Raw genomic sequence first — 6983 nt, 5'->3', positions numbered from 1 at the left:
CCGGGTATAACAGGTAGGAACTGCAGTCTTATGGAGTACAAGAGTTTCAAGACCTCGTTTTACAACGAATAGCCTGAGTGATATCGTCCTCTGGGTCTGTTAAAGCATTTGATTTGTTCAGCTTTGTTTATATGACGCTCAACTGAAGTTAAAGTTATATTTCAATATTAACCAATCAATGTTCGGGCGCACACTCCGAGAACTGATTCTAGTAAAGTTTTTTTTTAATAAATATATTTTTCATACCCTCAATAACACATGTTATTGAGGTTACTAATAAGATAACATTATGATTTGTATTAGTTTGGTTTGTGCAGGCCAATATTGTAGGAAGTAAATTTAAAAATACACACATCAAATGAAGTACATATAAGTGTTCGCAGTTCACAATAGAACACATTGTATATCCCAAACAAATTTTCGCAAAAATATTACAAATAAACCTTTTTGTAGTAGACGATATTTTTTAATTACATTTCGACCAGAACATTTAAGCGTTGTTGGTGATCCAGTTAGAGAAACGTGCGACACGGGCGTTAATACCAGGAAAGTTGGGCGTAGCGCATTTGTGTCCCCAGGAGCACACTCCAACGACGACACCGTTGTGGTAGAGAGGACCGCCGGAGTCACCCTGGCACTGGTCGCGACCGCCGACGTCGAGCCAGCCGGAGCACATCATGCTGTCGGAGAGAATGACACCAATAGTGGCGTAGCGAGCCCTGCACGTGACCATTTTCACATTCCAGAGCTGGACGTGGCGCAGCTGTTCCGATCCAGGACCTTTGTACTGAAATAATAGGAGTATTTAGGATAAATAAACATAATTCTGTGGCAAACACAATACAAACAAATTTCAACAAAGAAAATTACCTCGATGGCACCCCATCCGGCGGCCCATAAAACTTCATTGTCACGGACGATGTAGTTGGGGCCAGCAATTCTGCGGGTTGTGCGACGTTGTTGAAGGCAATTGTGGTGGCGGTCTGCATAATGGCGATGTCGTTATTAAGAGTTCTTGGGTTGTAGTTAGGGTAGACCCTGGAGCGGTTGAAGTTGTGAACGATGCCACCGCTGTTCGCAAAAGTCGAACCAATTCGTACACGCCATCTATTGACTGGTTCGTTGCTGCGATTAGAATAAACAATTAGGCTTCCTGTTTAATACCCGAAATCTCTTTTTTTTATTTGAATGATTAATCTATATACTTACTAGGCGCAGTGACCAGCAGTGAGGATACTTCTGTTATTAAGAATGGTACCACCGCAATTTTGGTAGAAAGTGTTTCCATCCCAGGAGTACAGCATAGCAACAATCGTGGGATACTGGTCAATAGTAGTAGTAGAACCACCCACGATCCTCTGAGGGTTTGCTGGGACAGCTATAACATATTATTTTAATTGTAACATCAAATATTTCAAACCCCATACCCCTATTTATTTTATTAAATCATTTAACGATTTAAGGTTTTATGTTTATCGGTTATAAATTACCTTTGTCTATAAATCGTGTGTTTGAAAAGGGCGCGTAGTTTTGTCGGTTTCTGAACGCTCGAAATTTTAATAATTACTACATATGCTCTATAAATATGTCGCCGTTTTTAATAAATTAATAACTATTTTTTCATTTGAACCTCAAAATTGTAGAAGGTCGTGTTCTATTTATTGGTAATTTTGGTGATAGTTAATATTCTTGTTGAGATTGCAACACTACTTTGTCAACGACCTCGGTTCGACCTCTTGTCAACTCGTTATAAAAAATAACTCCTCATGAGCCAATAAATTATGAAGGCCAAGGACCCTACAATTTTAGCCGTGATCAGCTGGGCCCGGTTTGCTGTCATCAACAGGTCAGTGAACCGTTCACGTCAGAGAGCGTTTCGTGCTAGTGCACGTGAGTTGTAATTTCATGAATTCTCTGGTTTATTCCGTTGGGACTCCAATGGTCCAGTAGTAGTTATCCGTCCTTGTCCTTCGTTATAGGGTGAACTCATCAGGAATCCTTCGTGGAAGTTGGCAGGCGAACACTCGCCGTCCTGCCGATCTAGCAGATTGGCTATTGCTTCCCGGTATGTTACTTCTACTACGAGCCTAGCGCAACAGTTACAACTATTGTTAGTAGGACGTATTTTGTACTAATCTGGAATACTGGCCTTACTCCAGGAGGTTTTTCCTCAAAATGTCCATCCTCGAAACATACTTTTATCCTCTTAATTTTTTTCCGTCGTGGGTAGACAGAAAACTGCCTGAACCAGTAGAGAGAAGGCAAAAGTTCCCCAGGTGTTTTTTAGTATCGGACCCCCAATGATCACCGGGGGAAACCTGCGAATGGTATACTGGAATCGCCCGGCTTAGCGACGGCAGGACCCTGCAGAAATCCTGGGAGTGGGATCCCCCACCTTCCTTCCTTCACATTTCTTTCCTCAACTATCCAGTTGAGGAAAGAAATGTGAAGGACAACAGAACTATTCTTAGGATGGGGGGGAGGTTAAAGGGCCAGGAAAATAAGGATAAGCCTCAATGTGAATTGGCAACCATGAGGTGTACACACATAACCGTGCGCCTATGGGCGCGACAAATGTCCCCCTGTGTATTGTGAAAAGTATATAAATATAATGTCAATTTCAGATCAATCTGTGCGTTGTTCTATTTTATTACTTCCCATAGTAACACGCTATAACCATCACGGGTTAATCATGTAACAAAATTATAATTTCATGGTTACGCCGGACATGATATTATATTTTATATAAAAACTATGCATACTTATTTGTAATAAACTTACCCGCTACGGCTGCGAAGCCCAGAGCCAGTAAAGCGAGAAAGAGACGCATGGTTGCTGTTTGACAACTGTTACTGTGACACCTTTCCTTGTAATATTTATAAGGAAAACAATCACAGCGATTAAATCAAATCAGTAGATTTATTTGTAATTCGCCTATGACATGAATTATCACAAAGATAAGGCGGTAACATTGTTTGACATTATCTTACCCGATGTTGCTTGTGGTGAGCCGATTTGTTAAATTATCTGCTAGTCTCTTGTGATACTGAGGTGACTGAAGCTTGATGGAGATTATTGTCCTTATATTGTGTTAAACTTACCCTAACTTGCATGAAACTTTGTCAGACTTAGTGCTTTGGAGCGTCTTCCATTGTTTTATTCTCAATCATTTTTAAATTTTGTTTCTGTGTTTGCATGTTAGAGTAAATTGAATTAAAAGCTGGCCTAGTAATATTGGAGCCGTAACATGAAATAATACCATCGCTGTTCATTTTAGCGCATCATTCCACCTTTATATATTTGTTATAGTGTTCAAGTGATGATTTTAGTTTTGCAAAATCGCGGATGGTAGATGTTTTAAAATCTCATGTGTGTTATACTTGGTGTCCTTCGGATTAAAAGACATACAGAAGGATGTCCCTGAAAGTTTACAAAGCATAGAAGATGCACCGGTTCTGAATCGGACCAATTTCGATCACCCACAACTTTGAATCTACTTGAACTTATGTATAGCTAGTAAAAGCCTTTTCTTATTACGAATTTTTCAATTTCTTCTAAAAAAAATATTTTTAAATGACATAGTCAATGAATCATCAAAATTATTTTGTTCTTGTAGCTGAATCACAAAGTAAATGTGTATTAGACGAACAAGATAAAACAAAAATCTTCACATTAACATATAGAATGGAAGACAAAATTATTAATACAGAAACATTCAGACATAACATAAGGAACCCAAGATGAAGATGAAGTATTGTTACTTAAGGGCTTTCAACTTAATAACCGATAATGTGTTTGTGACATATAACTTTTGGAAGAATTAAACTGGCAAGCCTGAAGACCTTAAGGTTTGAACCTGCTGGCTTTCGACCTCGGCAGTCTGTTTCACACCCAACTACGCTATCGTCGCTTCACTATCATTGTAACTACCAATTAATAAACGATCAGTTATAAGTCATTGATGATAAACATGTCAATGATATATATTTTTAACAATTTCGTAGAATAATCGAAACTTCTATCGTTAAGGATTTGTTTTTTCGGATATGCCGCTTTTTTTCCCGACCAAGCAGCAAGGCAGGTAATGATTTTAACACTTTATGTAAATATCGAAGTTCATGTTCCACTCCAGCTTAACTCCTAGTGGATCGATTAATTTGTAATACTAGGTGTTGCTCGCGGTTTCGCCTGCGTGAAAAGCCCTTCCGGCTATGGGAGCATCCAACACACCATATAAGTTTTGGAGACTGTTGTTATAAGTAATAACCATATTAGAAGCTTCTTTATGTCAGACGTACATTTCGCACCACTCGCTATCAAATTTTTATGAGTAATAATTTCGTTCATATTTTTAGTATTTATATGTTTAAAATAACTCAACAATCACTTAATAAACACAATATACTTAAAAATGTATCAATGTATCAATCAAAATAAATAATATGTTTTGCCAATTAAGAATCAAAAATATTACCGCAAAAGAAATACTAAAATTATTATAATTATTTAAAACCATTAGATATTTGTAATAGTTTAAAAGATTATTCATTTAAATAACGAATATTACGCAGAATAAAAGCCACTATACCTGAGGTAAGTTTAAAAGCCTAAATTTTATATATTATTTATGGAGACTGAAGCCTGAAATATATTCCAGTACTTATTGCTATAGAAACCTACTATAGCTATACATGTGACGTAGCATTTGAACCGTATTTTATCTACGAATGTGAAAGAGAAAAAAATATTGAGGCTCAAAGCCCCGAAAACCAAACGAGATTGAAAGTGATAAATATATTTCGTGTGTGTGTTAGGTATTATAAACGAAATGCGTGCATACTGATACGGTGTGGGTGTGGTGGTGTGTTTGTAGGTGCGCTGGAGGCAAACCCGGTGCAATTACACATAACGCGGATTTTTACATTTCAAAGAAAATTGTTTTGTACCAAATTTTTTGACCGTAAAATTATGGTTATTGTTCCATATTCAGTTGTTTGTACTTAAATAAATAATTTTAGGGCAAGCTAGGCTTTTGGGCTTCTATGAAAGAACCGCCGCTGATTACAGTGCATCCAAACGCACAGTGTCGGCAATTTCATAGATTTCGTTGGCTTTGTTCAGCATTGTGTATGTTACGCTTAACTGAAGTAAAGTTGTATCTCAATAGTAACCGATCAATGTTCGGACGCTCTGTGCGTCCTCATCGTATTGTTTGTGAATACGGATGCAAGCTTTCGATACGCGTGTTATGTGTGTGATTTTAAATTGCCCGCAATACATTCACATGTATGTGCGTGAAGTGTCTGTGTGTGTCTGTCCGACTCACACGTCAACAGAATCAAAAAATATAGCACCATGTTTTGATTGCATCTATGTACCTATCTGTCACTTAAATTATGATAATATAAAAAATGAATATACTGTGAGTATTGGTGAGAATATTATACAGCTTTAAAAATAAACTATTTTTCGGATTTTAACGCGGTTTTTTATATAATAAGTTTTATGGAAGTACGTTTCAGGATATAGCCAATCTTGTCGCTGACTTCCCTTACATAATATGGTAAAACAACCGGTACACGTTCAACTGTGGCTAAAACACTCTGAAGTTGTTTTCTGTGACAGCAGTGTGGACTTTGGAGCTTGTTGTCTCGCAGTAGTTGCTTGACATGTTGCAGTTCAGCGGCCAGGTGTTTCTCGTCACCGATTCCTTGTGCCGTCTGAAACAAAGATTTGCCACGGTAGGTTAACTGTTTTGGATGGTGATGAGATTCACCGTTCAGATATTTATTACTATGGGTCTGTTTCCGATACACAATATGACTTAAGGTCTGATTAGTATTACCGATGATTAAAACATCCAAAAGGCTAGAGATTTATTGTGTTCTAACTCCATATTAAATTGGATTTTACTATTGATGGAGTTAAGGTAATTTAAAAATGCAGTTACTTCGTCGGATGGTAAAATTATGAATGTATCATCTACGTACCGTTTGTAAAACCTTGGAAAGACCGGGGCTGTGGTCAGGGATGTCTACTCGAAGTCTTCCATAAATATATCGGCGACTACCGGAGATACAGGGGAGCCCATCGCTACCCCCTCTACTTGTACATAGAACTGATCATTCCACAACATATAGCTAGATGTAAGACTATGTTGGAATAGTTCTGCATATTCCACAGGAATGTTATGTTCTGCTTACTTCTTAGATACAATTCTGATCCAATCTTGTACTGGTAAGCTCGTGAAGAGAGACTGGACACCAAAACTGACCATTGTTTCATTGTCAGCTAGATTTAGGTGTTTAAAGTCGCTGACAAATTGGTATGAATTCTTTAAGATGCTTTATTGTTTCCTCTAAGTGGTGAAAGCTTTTGCCAATTTACCACAAAGGCCGTAAAGTCTTCGAAACGTCGACAGAAAATTAAACTATAAAATGCGATAAAATCTGAAAAATAGTTTAATTTTAATTCTAACATTCGCGTAAACATAAGAAATCACTGTACAGCTTTATAAGAAGCATAGACGAAATTTTTATAAAAGGTAGTTAATCGTTTAATTAGTTTTATTTGTCATTGGTTTTCATTACTGAATGCTGACTTTATAATTTCTTGGGTAAATCAAAATAACACGCGATTAGTTTAAAATTATCAAAACATTTTCTTTGGTCTATCGGTAGTACTTACCTAACATATTTATGAAAAAAAACAAACAGCATTTTAAATCAAAAATGTAACGGAAGAAATATTAATTATCATGTAAAAATAAATTCTCAGCAATTATCTATCTGATATCAGGTATCACTGTAATTGAGAAATAAAAATTGTCTAGATATAAAATGTATACATATTTTTTATTTTTTTCTGGTAAATTAAAAATAGTGCAAATATTTACAAGATACATGTAATTTCAAAGACTTTTGAAATTGCTGTTTTATTTTTCACATTAACTTCAATGCGCCTGCGCTGTGTATTTAAAGAAC

At 36.8% G+C, this 6983-nt stretch overlaps 1 pseudogene; it reads right to left on the bottom strand.

The window, feature by feature from the left end:
- Positions 1-217: 217 nt before the first annotated feature.
- LOC119191964 lies at positions 218-2930 on the bottom strand (annotated as a pseudogene).
- Between the last annotated feature and the right edge of the window lie 4053 nt (positions 2931-6983).

This window comes from Manduca sexta, unplaced genomic scaffold, assembly GCF_014839805.1.
Source record: "Manduca sexta isolate Smith_Timp_Sample1 unplaced genomic scaffold, JHU_Msex_v1.0 HiC_scaffold_2160, whole genome shotgun sequence".
Taxonomy (NCBI): domain Eukaryota; kingdom Metazoa; phylum Arthropoda; class Insecta; order Lepidoptera; family Sphingidae; genus Manduca; species Manduca sexta.
The sequence above is the reverse complement of the archived record's forward strand: the minus strand, read 5'-3'. Positions and strand labels throughout refer to the sequence as shown.